This window comes from Octopus bimaculoides, chromosome 6 (assembly GCF_046866305.1).
Source record: "Octopus bimaculoides isolate indiv1 chromosome 6, ASM4686630v1, whole genome shotgun sequence".
Lineage (NCBI taxonomy): Eukaryota > Metazoa > Mollusca > Cephalopoda > Octopoda > Octopodidae > Octopus > Octopus bimaculoides.
Genome location: NC_142933.1, coordinates 2,543,968 through 2,558,967, shown reverse-complemented (window position 1 = coordinate 2,558,967; position 15,000 = coordinate 2,543,968). Strand labels below are relative to the sequence as shown.

The window sequence follows — 15,000 nt, the reverse complement described above, 5'->3', positions numbered from 1 at the left end:
TTGGTGTTTGTCAGATGACGTCAGAGATCAGGGTAGAGATAAATGTCATTCGCTGCGTTAATTTTACGCCGAGATAAGAACTTTGGGACAAATTGGTCAACAGTTGGAATTCAACTTCAGACTGGAACGATAGAATTACAGAATTAATTCTCATTCATCCTTAACCTCTGATCAAACGCCACCGGGGCATATCGTCATTATAGACGTATTATAGACATGCTACTTAGCTCACTTTAGCTTTGAGCCGCAGGCCCAATTAGCCCTCCGAAGGAACCAACCTGAAAGTCTGCACGGGCTGCGGCTTTTAACCGAGTTTATAATATTTTTTTTACTGTATTTTAATGTTTTCTAGTGAGCAGACAAGATATCCTTCTGTTAGTTCACTTTATGATGCCAATTCATTTGCAGTGCTCAGTCAATTGAGGGATATAAAAACTTTCAGAGCTTTTTTAAGTTATAACTACATTTACTCGATTAAAGCCTTCACTAGTACTAACTTCTATGTAAACAAAGATGAGAATTCTTTCTCTGACGAAGGACAAGAAAGATTAGAAATTAATCTGATCAACACCATTATTTCTTCAGATAGAAATAAAAACCTGGGTTTGTAACCACTTGGCTTTATATTTTACAGCGTGTTACAGTTGTTTATTAAGAATGTACACTTAACACTTCAAATCGTTCGAAAACGGTGTTAGTGCATACACTCTTGTAAAAATTATAGTAACCTATTGAGTTGAGTCCCTATTTGTATTCACTATGAATACCTATTTGCTACAAATATTTCTGTGGACAGAAGTTGGGTATTCATTCTATGATAAAGATCTAAAATGCCCTGAAACTAGTCAAATCGATACCACTTTGTGTGTAGATGTATATATATACACGTAGATGTATATTATAAAACTGCTTAGGACTAACCGATTATTTGATCAGTAGTGATATTTTTTGTGTAATGTTTATGTAGAGTAAAATGGAAAGATTCATTTTATGCAAAGGTTTCAGTTTCTTTCTTTACCTATTCATTTTCCATCCCTAACTTTCTGTCGGAATTTTACTCCGAGAAAAATGTTCTCCTCTCTCTCTCTCTCTCTCTCTCTCTCTCTCTCTCTCTCTCTCACTTTTTCTCTCTCTCCCTCTCTCCCTCTCTCTCTCTCTCTCTCTCCCTCTCTCTCTCTCTCACCCTCACTTTCTCTCTCTCTCTCTCTCTCTCTCTCTCTCTCTCTCTCTCTCTCTCTCTCTCTCTCTCTCTCACTTTCGCTCTCCCTTTCTCCCTCTCTCTCTCCCTCTCTCTGAATTGTCCAGACACTAGTAAATAACTATTACATTATCCATTTCTTAAAATGAAACTTAACATTTTCCACTTTGTAAATATTATAAATGAAAATCTTCGCCTGAGATCGAATAAGCTACTGCGCGAAACTTCGAAGTCACAGTCAAAATTCGCTTTATATCACTTTGCCGTTAGTATTAAATGGCGCCACCACCATCTCCATAAGTCAATGTTTCGTTATTATTCTTAAGATTTCTTTAGAGCAACTCAAAAGCTAAACATTTATAAACGCGGCACATACAAGGACGCATACGTGCACACATATATTACACACAGACCTTACCTACCAACTGGGAAGATAAAAGCCTTTATAAATATACAAGCAGAGATACCCGGCGTTGCTAAGGATTAAAATGGCATAGTTTTTTATTGCTTTACTTGTTTCAGTCATGCGGCTGCGGCCATGCTGGAGTACCGCCTTTAGTCGAACAAATCGACCCCAGGATTTATTCTTTGTAGTACTTATTCTATCGATGTCTTGTCGAACTGCTAAGTTACGGAGATGTAAACACATCAACATCGGTTGTCAAGCGTTAGTGGGGATACAAACACAGACATACAAACACAGACACAGACACACACACAAACAAATATATACGACAGTCTTCTTTCAGTTTTCGCGTATGGAATCCACTCACAAGGCTTTGGTGGGCCTGAGGCTATAGTTTGTATGGAACGAAACGCAATAGCCTACATAGCTTTGTTTTATACTTTTACATTCTTAAGGTACATTCTGAGGTAAAAGTCACACACAGCATTCTGTATTATACTATTATACTGCTGTTAGTCAAAAATTTCAGAGTCCCAAGCAGTCGTCTTATAAACAAATACGAGATTGCCTCGATGTCTCCACGACAGGATAGTCATCCAACACAGTGGCGACCGATAACAAAACCTAGGGGAAGCGTTTGTGAGCTGACATCATTCCTAGATGGGTTAATTTCTAAGAAATTAAACCCATTAGATTTCAACTGGACTATTTATTATTGCTGCCGGGAGCTGGCGCGCCAATCGTTGAAAAGTCGATCGGTCGTAAGTCGATGACGACCTGTATTCATATTCTCACTGATTTTGAAAGAAATGTTCTGTCTGCAGGTCTCCTAAATGTTATACCAATATTCCTTGCGTTTATGTATAAGTATACATTAAATAACAGGGATATTCATTATATTTAGTTCATGTCAGTCTTTCTTATAGATGGCATTGTATATTGTTTTAGCAACATTATACCGCACTGGATGGTAGCATTTTGGTGATATTTTGGGGCAGCTGTTGATCACCTGTGTAATATCTTCCACAGAAATGTGACATGATCGGCATTTTCGGTTACAACCTGGGTGGGTTTAAAAGCTTCATTGTTTCTTTTATTCATTAGAAACTTTGTAGCTATCTCCCGTTCTTCGATTACTAAACATAAACTTAGAAAAATGTGACAATGGTCACGTGCCCAAAACAAGAATCATTACCTATGCATACAAGTACATATCTATCTATCTATAAATATATATATATATATATATATATATATATATATAGAGAGAGAGAGAGAGAGAGAGAGAGAGAGAGAGAGAGAGAGATAAACGACAGACAGACAGACAGATAGATAGATAGATAGATACATTTCTTTTATTAGCCACACAGGGCTCAACGAAGATGGGACAAATACAATGTAGAGCTTTTCTTTTTGGGAGGGGGAAGGAAGGAAAAAAAAAAAAAAAAAAAAAAAAAAAAAAAAAATTGGTGGTGTCGATCAAAAGGGATCGTAGGAAGGGAAAAAGGGGCAGTTCGATCAAAAGGGATCGAAAAAAAAAGAAAAGGAAAGGCCGATCAATAGGGATCGTGTATCACACAGTAATGTTCTCGTGTAAAAAGAGGGGAGGACAGTTTAGGTTTAGCCGTGGAAGGAAAAGCCCACGGAAAAGACCACGGTAACCTTGGTCAATATTCTCATTGAAGAAACTATAACAGTAAGTGACTCTCTTTTGCCTTTTTGTTTTATTTTTTTTTCTTGTTCATAGGGTTATGCTCAAGATGGCTCCGTCGTTCACACGTGCCATCCTTGCTACATTCACCCATCTTTTTTTGAAGCATTCACTAGACAAGACTTCCCTTTCTACTCTCAACTTCCTCTTCAGGTGATACTTGAAGAAGTTGATGAGAGATTGCCCAGAGAGGAAAGTCTTTGTCTCTAGACCTTTCAGACGCGTCCACCATACACATTCTTTCGCCATAGCCACAAGTACGATGAAAATAGCTCTTCCTTCCCGTTTAAAGGAAGGAGGCGCGACAATATTCACGATAGACTCGGCTGATAGACCGACTCGTCCCACACGCGATAGCAGTTGTTCGACGTAAGCCCACAGCTCGGAAATGGTGGGACACTGTACGAGTGCGTGCAGAACGGTTTCGTCGCTCTGCCGGCATCTCGGACAGGTCGGCCCCGTGTTTCTCGAGCCATGCCTGTAGAGCTTATCCCGAACGGGTAGTGCTTCTCGATAGCACTGCCAGGCCAGGGATCTCTGGAAGTTGTCCATAGGTCCCGGCCCGAAGGTCGTCTTAAACAGGCGGGTCAGGTATTCCTCGTCGACGCCCAGGTTCGCCCCGAGATCGTCGTCGTACCTTCCCTCCACTAATCCACTATAGAATGCGTTAGTTGTGATGCAGTCGCTCAAGGTTGACCCGGGTTGTTGGAGTTGCCGAAGAGCAGCGCGACACTCGCGGTGCCATTCGCCCTTCCTCGGCCTCTTCTTGATCCATGACTGCAGTTCGGTCATGGAGACGAGCTGCGGGAAAGCGCGCCGCACAAACGGTGACCACACCTGTTCACCGCTGTCTACGTAGAGCCGGAGATGCCGCAGTCTCAGCGCGTGTCTGCGCATCATCAACCACGGCATGCCCAGTCCTCCTTTTAACGGGTGTTGGCAGCAAACGGATCGCCTAACCATCGGAACGCTTCCTTTCCACAAGAAGCGGAAGAGGATGCGCTCCAGTTTGGTGATGGTAGGGTCGGGACAAGGAACGACGGTCAGGCGGTAGTAGATGACGGACGCGATGTACGTGTTCGCCACCTCCGCCCGACCTTTCAGGGAAAGCTTCCTCTCGGCCCATTGCCGGGCTAGAGTGGCCACCCTTCTCGTTATCTCGTCCCAGTTCTTCTCCGTTTGGAGGTCTGGACCAAACCAGACCCCGAGCATCTCAACCGGACCGTCAGTCCAACGTCCCACGACGGAGGCGCTACTTGACGGCATGGGGTTGCTTCTCCAGGTGCCGAGCCGCAAGCCCACTGACTTATCCCGGTTGATTTTCGCTCCCGTTACCGCTTCGTAGTCTCTCAGTGTCTCGCCGACAAGCTCGATGTGCTTTTGGCTAGACACTATGACGGTGACGTCGTCCGCGTATGCCGACACGCTCGTCCCGCATCCCAACTCTCGCGGGATGCCCCTCAGCGTCGCCAGCTTCCGCAGTAGTGGCTCGAGAGTCAACACGTACAGAAGCGACGAGAGGGGGCATCCCTGACGGACCGAACGTGCAATGTCGAAGGGTCTTGATAGATGCCCATTGACGCGAACTACCGAACGGATGCCTCTGTACAAGGCAGCCATCCAGCCGCGGAAAATGGGACCGAAGCCGGCTGCTATGAGGACAGCCTCCAAGTATTGATGGTCTACCCTATCGAAAGCTTTCGATTGATCTAAATTGATCAGGGCCCCACCCATGCCAGGTTCCTTAACTACCCTCTCTATGATGTAGCGCATCAGATGGAGGTTGTCATGGATGCTCCTGCCCGGCACCGCGCACGTTTGCGCCTTGCCGATCAGTTTCTCGATGACAAGCGCCAACCGCTTGGCTAACACCTTGGCCAAAATTTTCAAGTCTGCATTGAGCAGAGTGATGGGCCTAAAGTTATCTATGACGTCCCCCTTGTTTGGATCTTTCTTCAGCAGCGTTACGGCTCCTCGACTCACAAAACCGGGAATGCTCCCGTTTTGCTGCCAGTTGCAGTACACCGCCACCAAGACGTCTCCAAACAAGTCTGGCTTACAGTTGTAAAGCTCGTAGGGCAGACCATCCAAACCCGGAGATTTGTCCCTCGAGCATCCCGCCATCGCGTCCCTCACTTCCGCCGCCGTGATGGCACCTTCGCAGCACTCCGCCTCTCTTGCCGAGAGTCGTGGCAGGCTGTGCAGGTAGGCACTGAAGTCCACCCTGCGTTCTCGCTCGCCATTCGTCCCAAACAGTCGAGCAAAGTGCCGCTGAAAGGCCTCACACATTTTGCTTGGCTCGAGCAGCTCGCGCCCCTGTTCGTCCACCAGAGACCGAATGGTGGCTTTGTTGCCCTGTTGCGCCTCCGCCACCCGGGCCTCTCGTGCGGCTCCAACACCTTCGTTTCTTAGAGCACGCATCCTAGCCCTGACAACGCACCCTTCGTGTTTGGCGTTGAAGTGTTGGTCAAGGGCCAACCTCGCCGCCAAAACGTCGGATGCGATGCCACTTCTAATTGCCTCTTCTAGCTTCTTAACTAGTTCACCCTCTACTCTGTTTCTGTCTATGGCTAGTGCTTTGCTATACCTAACCGCTTCTGCTTTTATTGCTCTCTTGAGGGCAAACCACCATTTGTTATTGATGATGGCTCCTGTCAAAGCCCTCTTTACTAACGTGCTAATCCGGTCTCTGAAAACTGGTCTCGACGGGAAAGACGCGTTTAGTTTCCAGTAACCGGAGCCCTGCCTATGTGTCTTATCTAAGTCTAGCGTACACGTCACAAGTTTGTGATCCGTGTAGCTGACTATGTGAAATTGTGGACACCCTATGCTATCTCTATCTACTCTCCTACACAGTATTCTATCTAGATACGATCTCGACGACCCGATGCGGTTTGTCCATGTCCACATTGGCGCATTCGGGTAATCGAGTCGGTACCTGTCAGACAGTTGAAAGCGTCTGAGCAGGTCTTTGAGGCATTTGCATCCCCGTCTATTCCTATCTCTGCCCACATAGTCTAGATGCGTGTCCAAGGTAGCATTCCAATCCCCCACTAAAAGTAAAGGACGAGACGTTCCTAGGAATACTTCTAGACGTCGAAAGAAATCCGGCCTACCTGTTAAAGGTGGTGCGTATACTGATATGAGTCGAAAAGCACACCCATCGCTGCCATCGACATCCAGAACAACCAATCTACCCTCCGGGTCTATGAATACTGTCTTTACTTCGAGATCCAGACTCTTGCGAAAGAGTACCGCCGTGCCACTACCGCCCATTCTCGGCAGACAGGGAGAAAAATAAATGTTAAACTGTCTGCCAAACATGGACGATAGGGCCCGCGGATCATGGAGTCTGGTCTCGCTTATGGCTATGATTTCTAGTTTATGTGACTTTATGTCATTTAGGAGGTACCCTTGTTTCCAAGGGGACCCCAAGCCACGCGCATTTACACAACCAATCTTGAGCATCATTTTGATTTGAGTGTTAAAGTTTTATAAAGAGAGTCACTTACCGTTTGAGAGTTTTTGTGTCTCCTCCTTCGGGTTTTCTTCGAGGAGATCACTATATAGTTTTTTCGCCAGGTATTTTTGGCATTTGCCAACTGCCTTTGGAAAAATAGATTTTAGTGTGTGGTGCAGGGTTGGTGTTATGTGTAGTATTTTGATGTGTTCTGGCGGTGTTGTGTATGGGTGGTTGCTGGTTTTTATGTCTTCGTTTGTTATGTTTGTTTTTGTGTTGATGTATTCCATCAACTCTGAGTTTTTTGTGTTGATGGCAGTGAGCATTGTGTGTGTACTTGCTTTTGGGGTTTTGTTGCTTGTGTTGTAGTTGTGTGTGCTTGTGTTGGTGTCTGGAGTGTTTTCGGGAGTTGTGTATCTCCCTGCTTTGTTTGTGTTTGCTTTTCTTTTCTTGCTCCTCTTCCTCCTTCCTTTCTGGGCTATTTGCCATTCCTCATTACTTTCATCTTCCGACGAAGGTTCTGAGGAATCGGAAGGGGGTAGGGGCAAATTGTGAGCGTCTGTGTGTGCTTGTGTGAGTGGTTGTGTTGCTGTTTTTGTTGGTGCTGATGGCTTGTTATTTGTGTGAGGTGTGTGTGATGTGGGGGAGGGGGAAACAGTCTTGGAATTTTCTTTCTTTTCCCCTGCTTCCTCACTTGTTGTTTTTGCAGATGCTGTTGTCTTCTCAGTTGCCAGTGTTGCTTGTGTTTCTCTTGTTTTGATTGTTGATGGTGGTGTTGGTAGTAGGGTTTTTTTCCGGGTTTTGGTGGTTGCCCTTGTTGCTTTTTTTGGTTGGCGGCGGTTGGGCAACTGTCCTTGAGGTGTGCCTCGCTGCCGCATACATAACAACGTGGCCGCCTTCCTTCCACCACTACATATAACTTGTGGTCCTTTGCCAGTTGGATGTGTGTGGGGATCTTTTGGCACTCCTCTTCAGTGATGTGGAGGAGGACTTCGACTTTTTTTCCCCCTTCCCAGTTTTTCTCCTCTGCAGTAGCAATTTCTAATATATTTGCCTCCTCCATTTCGAGGCATATAGAACCTACTATCCACTGTGTTTCCACTTGTGAAGGGACATTCTTTACTGTCACCTTCGTCACTCTCTGTCCAAGATAACTCGGTATCATCACCAAGTCATCTGTGTGGAGAGAGAGTGTTGAAAATTCCTTCGCTAACTGTTCGCTCTTAAAGCGTACTAGGACCGTGGCAAATTTTCGTCCCCAAGTAACATGACTTTGAAAGGGCCATATCGGTTTGAGACAAATCTCAATTTTTTGGGTGGAGAAACTCTCCGGTCGCTTCGTTTTCTTGTTGATAAGTCTGTATGATATGTGCTTCTTGTTTGTATTTTCAATAATTGCTTTTGGTATGTGTATTTGTACAGTGTCACCTTCTTTCGTGAGAAGGGATTTTGTGTCATTGATTTGTTTTTGGGTGAATGTTAATATTGTTCTTTTTTCTTTCGTTGCATCGGCAAAATTTGTTTTTGTGATGCTGGCAGATATGTTGTTTGTGGCGTTTGTGGTGTTGTTTATCTTGTTCGTCTTGTAGTTGTTGATGGTGGTATTGACAGTGGTGTTGGTACTGCCAGGTTCAAAGGTGGTGGTAGTGGCGGCAGAGTTTGTCGAAGTAGTGGTGGTGTTGGTGTTGAAGGTCGGTGTCCTGTTGTTGTTGCTGTTGTTATTGTCACTGGTAGTAGCAGTGGTGAGGACAGTGGTCGTGTTAGCAAGGACATTTGTGTCGTTGTCGTTGTTGTTATAGATAGATAGATAGATAGATAGATAGATAGATAGATATGATCACGTGATTCAGACGCTTCGCAAGCCTAGGTTACTGGTTCGATGCCAACCAGGACATATAAATTTCGTGAATGAAACTTTACGAGAATTCAAATCAATACATTTTCTCCTCGACTTGCGACTGAGAGCTGTTCCAACTGACAGGTCGTAAGTCGATCTGGCCGTGTATCGGATTTATATTTTTCAACACTATTTTCATTCAAACGGGTATTAAATCTTCCATCCACATGAATAACAATTTCTCCATTTCATGGAGGGATCCCTGTCGTTGCTTGGTTAAAATCGTAGACTTCATAAGTGCAGAACTTTTCAGAGCTTCACGAATTCTTTCTTTGTCCTTAAGTATCGTCGATACCGTGAATGCAATAACTTCCGAGTCGCGTGCTACTGCATTCACATTCTTTCCGCCTTCATACTGCCGGATAATCTTCATTTTACAGTCTAAATTAATACCTTTCTTTGACTTCTTAGCTGCTGCATCGGTAAATGAAAGCGTTTTCCTTTTACCAGTCATTTTAGGGGTATTTCAGATACAATTGTAACAAATCCACACTCAACTGATACTTGAAAGCGACTGAGTGAGAGACAGTGGCTGAATTTGAGTGAGGCTTGCGTTGCCAGATGCTGCCTAAGTTATTGTACGCGCAGCTGCCCAATGTCCGAAAATCGATTATTTATTTATTTTATAATTTTTTGTGGTCGTAAGTGCGGATGGTTGTAAGTCGCATAGGTCGTAAGTCAAGAAAGTCTATAACAGTAATAGACATCCCACCTTGTCATTAACACTGTCAGACAGCGAGTCCTTCATTTGTGTCTATATGCATATGTGAGAGAGAGGGAGAGTGTGTGCGTGTAGTAGTAGTAGTAGTAGTAGTAGTAGTAGTAGTAGTAGTAGTGGTTATTGTTGTTGTTGTTGTTGTTGTTGTTGTAAGACAGGTAAGCGAAGTATTTAGTTGCGGTGAGAGCACAACTAATCAAGGCAGTCAGTGCATGAAAAACGATCTTCAAATGCACCATATAATGAAATAATGAATTAACTACTGAAAAATATTTCCACATGTTTAGTGTATTAATTGAGGTCTGTTCTTCCTATTGTTGTGATTCACATTCACATAAAATAAATGTAAGCTTTAATATAAATACCCTACACCATGTACTGAGTCTCTTTCCCGTTCCGCATTCCCATAAATGCGAATTAGTAGAGTCGGCACAGCATCCAAATCCTCTAGAGATCAACTTTACCGTTGATATAAACCGTGCTAGTCTATACGGTGCACGGTCAGACTGGATGCTTTGTGGTATTTGTTCCGGCTTTTTGTCTCCTGAGTTCAAATTCTGCCATGTTCTATTTCGGTTGTAGGCTTAATCTAGTAGCCGACTTGACAGCACTATAAGGTATCTTGGGTATTTTTAGCGGAGTCCATCTTGTTGCAAGCCTTCGAGTACTACTTAGTTTCGGAGGCTCTTCAGCGGTCATAGGCACTGTCTTGTCCCGTAACTAAAAGACAAAACAATACAAAGACAGATAGACAGACAGACAGTTATAGATAGATAGAGACAGAATGACAGACAGACAGACAGACAGACAGACAGACAGACAGACAGATATATAGATAGATAGATAGATAGATAGATAGATAGATAGATAGATAGATGTGTACCTATATATATTTTTTTTTTATTGATATTTATGTATGATTAGTCTCTCTCTCTCTCTCTCTCTCTCTCTCTCTCATTCACTCACACACACACACACAACAGTTCAGTGACGTTATTATCCCACACACGAAGGCGGTGAGCTGACAGAATCGTTGCTGCGCCGGGCAAAGTGTTGAGTGGCATTTCGTCTGTCTTTAAATTCTAAGCTGAAATTCCGCCCAGATCGACTTTGCCTTTCATCCTTTCGAAATCGATAAAACAAGTACCAGTTGAGTTCTGGGGATCGATGTAATCGAATTAACCACAAAATTGCTGGCCTTGTGCCAAAACTTGAGACCATTATCACACACACAACATGATAGCCCAACTAAGCTAGAAGTAGCAGTAAAAAATTCCCTGAAATCGCACCCTACCGCCTAATATTTTGGGGAGAGTTACATCGGACACTGGAGTCTTAGATATACAAAAAGCGAGAAACTTCTTAGATCATAAGTCTGCTCAATCAGAACTGACCCTAGGCTAAAGAACACCACCGACAACAGCAGGGGAAGAAACACACACACACACACTAACTGATAAGTATGATACAGGCAGCCAATAGTGATAAAAGGAAGCACACACACAGTGGTTATGTTAATCAGTCGTCAATTGATAAATAAAGTCAAGTGTCCCACCTTCACATACTCCTCTCCCACACTCTTGTATGTCCCATACTGCCACTGATATGTCCCAGGTTGGGTATAAATACAGACACTCCAGTCCCTATCAGTCTCTTTATCTAATGTATATGAGTGCGCCGTTATTTAACCTCTAGTTAACCCTGACATATGAACAAATGCGTTCCAGCCATAGCCATCTCATCTTCTTGATTTTTTTTTTTTTTTTTACTACTAGACGTAGAAAACTAGTCCTGCACGATTTGATATATCCTTGCTTTTTTAAAGAAAGGTTGAGTAAAATTTGACTATTTTCCCCCTATACTATTACTGCATTACATATTAATGAAAAGGAATTTTTCTTCGCAATATAACATTGTCAGGTGTTTGTAAAATAAAAGTGTGCCTCCGTGTGTGTGTGTGTGTGTGTGTGTGTGAGCAGTATATATTTGCATGTGTTTTGTGTATTTGTATATTTTAAAACGAGGATCATCCCTACGTCTTTAATTTAGCGTTCCAGTAGAGGACAATAACTAGCTAATAGCCAGAGTGTATGGGACAAGGGGATATGTAGCGAGTGTATCATGCCAATCATATTCAGGTGATGAGATTTCTTTTAGAAGATTTTGGGTGGAAATACATGTGTGGTTAAGAACTTTGCAATTACATGACTGCCAGAATCGATCCAACAGCACAGCTTTTTGCATGGGAGACTTAATCCGTCACCCAGTTTAATGCAATCATTTGGATCTTGGATATGGAGATTTTACACTGTTACAAGCATTTAGACAAGGTTTCCGCTCTAAGGATAATAAAGAAGTCGATATAAGGATGAACTGTTTCCTACTATATTAATTTTTCCTGCCATTCCACACCGCCAACAGGGCCTATAAAAGATAGGTTCAGTATGGAACGTGGGGAAACAGCTGGCCTCGACTCGCTGTTACCCTCACTAAGTCATAATACTAAAAATTTTGTCAAGAACAGTTAGAGCGTCGGAAAAAATCCCTTTTGGTGATATTTGTTCCGACTCTTTAAGTGCTGACATCACACACCGTTGTGGCCAGGTTTTGCTTTCCATCCAACTGGAGTCGATAAAATAAAATAAATCAGGTGCTAGGTGGAAGATACCATCGACTATCCCTCTCCCACTATTTTTGTGTCTTCTACATAAGTCAGAAACAATTATTTCCTTGGCAACTTTAAACCAGTTCCTTCAGATAAAAAAGAACGGACATCCAATGACCAACTACCCGACGTTTCAGTCATTTGACTGAGGCCATGCTGGAGCACCACCTTTAGTCGAGCAAATCGACCCCAGGACTTATTCTTTGGAAGCCTAGTACTTATTCTATCGGTCTCTTTTGCCAAACCGCTAAGTTACGGGGACGTAAAGACACCACCAACGGTTGTCAAGCGATGTTTGGGGGACAAACACAGACACACACACACACACATATATATATATACATATATACGACGGGCTTCTTTCAGTTTCCGTCTACCAAATCCACTCAAGGCTTTGGTCGGCCCGAGGCTATAGTAGAAGACACTTGCCCAAGTTGCCATGCAGTGGGACTGAACCCGGAACCATGTGGTTGGTACGCAAGCTACTTACCTCACTGCCTCTCCTGCGCAATATAATGCTTCAACCAGCATTCCAAAAGTAGTGAAACGTCCCACCTAAAAACAACACTGATTGAAAAAAAAGCCTGCAACAATCTTATGTAAGAGAAAGTGCAGACAAAGAATCCTCACTTATAAAAAACATTAAGTCAAACCCAAAGGCCTTTTTGCATTATGCCAAAGAAACAGCCTCAGTACGCAGCAAAATAGGGCCCCTCTTCCAAAAGGATGGCTCTCTCACAGATAGCTCAACCAGGATAAGCGCGATACTGATTGACTAGTTGAAAAGTGTCTTTACCACCCCTTTGGAGCACAGACAAGTGAACGAACCAGTGGATTGCTATGCCACCTCACTTATAACCAGCGAGGCAGTTACGATGGATTACATCGACATTAGTGAAGAAGATATACTATTTGCCATAGATGAGGTGGGCGTAAACTCAACTGCTGATCCTGGTGGTTTCCCAGCAATCCTCCTTAGATCATGTAAGTGTCTCCTGGCGAAACCACAACAGATTCTCTTCCAGAGCTTTCTTTTAAATGGCAGGAACCTGGGTATCGACATGAGTGATGATACCTCTTTCCAAGTGCACATTACCAAGATGACGATAAAGTACAGACGACTGGCTGGATGAATCCTGAGAACGTTCAGAACCAAAGAGAAAGAAACCATGATGGCCCTCTAGAGGACATTCGTCCTCAGCCACCTGGATTATTGCTCTCAGCTATGGTCACCCCACTTCACAAAGATCGTCTCATTGCAACAGCTCAGTTACTGGAATAGGTTGAAACAGCTAAGACTTTACTCCCCGGAGCGAATGCAGGAGAGATATGCAGTAATATACATTTGGAAGATCCTGGAAGGGATTGTGCCAAATTTTGGCATTGAAAGCTACACAAACGCCAGAACGGGTCGCCACTGCACAGTGCCAAAGATCCCATCAATGCCATCGCGCTTCAGGACCAGTTACTGCAACAGCCGGGGTTTCAGGGGCCCAGAACTTTTTAATATTCTCCCAAAGAGCCTGAGGGACCTACACAAAGTGGATGTAGGTGTTTTCAAATCAAAACAGGATCTCTTCCTGCAGTGAGTAACAGATGAACCTACCTCACGGCAGGATGTGCAAATGAAGGTAGTGACATCAAAATCCCATCTTCACCTAATTCCACATATAAAAGGAGGCTCTCAATAATAACAATGTCGTAAAACAGCGGTGCCCCACCATGGCCCTTTGAGCTGAAACTGATAGAAATATATATATATATATATATATATATATATATATATATATATGTACACACACACACACACATATATACATGTGTGTGCGTGTATACATATATGTACATATATACATATATACGTACGTACATATATATATATATATATATATATATATATATATATATATATATAGACGCAGATATGGCTGCGTGGTAAGAAGCTTAATTCCCAACCACATGGTTCCGGGGTCAGTTCCACTGCGTGGGTAAGTGTCTTCTACTATAACCAGGGGCAGACCTTGCGAGTGGATTTGGTAGGCGGAAACTGAAATAAGCCCCGTCGTATATATATATATATATATATATATATATATATATATATATATATATATATATATATATATATATATATGTGTGTGTACGTATATATGTATATATGCACATACACATGTATGTATGCAAATATGTATTTGTCGGTGTTTTCTCCCACTCCACAATCACTTGACTACTGATATTGATGTGTTTACGTCCCGTACTTCTGCAATATAGACCGATAGAATAAGTACTAGACTTACAAAGAATAAGTCCTGGGGTCAATTTGTTCGACTAAAAGCCAGGGCTCCAGCATGGCCGCAGTCGAATGCCTGAAACAAGTAAAAAAATATAGATAATGAATATATATATAATGTGTGTATATATATGTGTGTGTGTGTGTGTGTGTGTATACATATATATATATATATAATGTATATATATATATGTGTGCATATATATATATATGTGTATATATATATATATGTGTATATATATATATATATATGTGTGTGTGTGTGTGTGTGTGTGCGTGCGTGCGCGCTCGTATGCATAATAAACATGTTACATCCAATCATTCAAACAGAGTTTCGGTTAGTGCCATTTTCATCGGCTGCTTATATTTACGGACTTAAGACTAAAAATAAGACTCTAACCTTATTTACGCAGCATAAGGCAACCATGATACAATCAACTTTTTCGTACTTCCAACACGAGTGGGTCTATTGAGCATTTTTTTTTTTTTTTGTATGTTACCAGCCACCACAAAATGAATAAAAGCAATATATTTATATAAAGTATATTCAGTCTACGTTCTACGAGACTATACTCATACATACTCAGCATTGGTGTTTTACGCGAAAAAAACCAACGTCTCTCCAGACACACACACACACACATATACGCGTGTG

General features: G+C 42.8%; 1 protein-coding gene across 2 annotated transcripts in view; it reads left to right on the top strand.

Annotated features, from left to right (window-relative positions):
- LOC106872072 (RNA-binding protein Musashi homolog 2) overlaps window positions 1–15,000 on the top strand; it is a 297,794-nt gene that overhangs the window by 80,159 nt on the left and 202,635 nt on the right. The gene's annotated exons all lie outside the window — the stretch shown is intronic.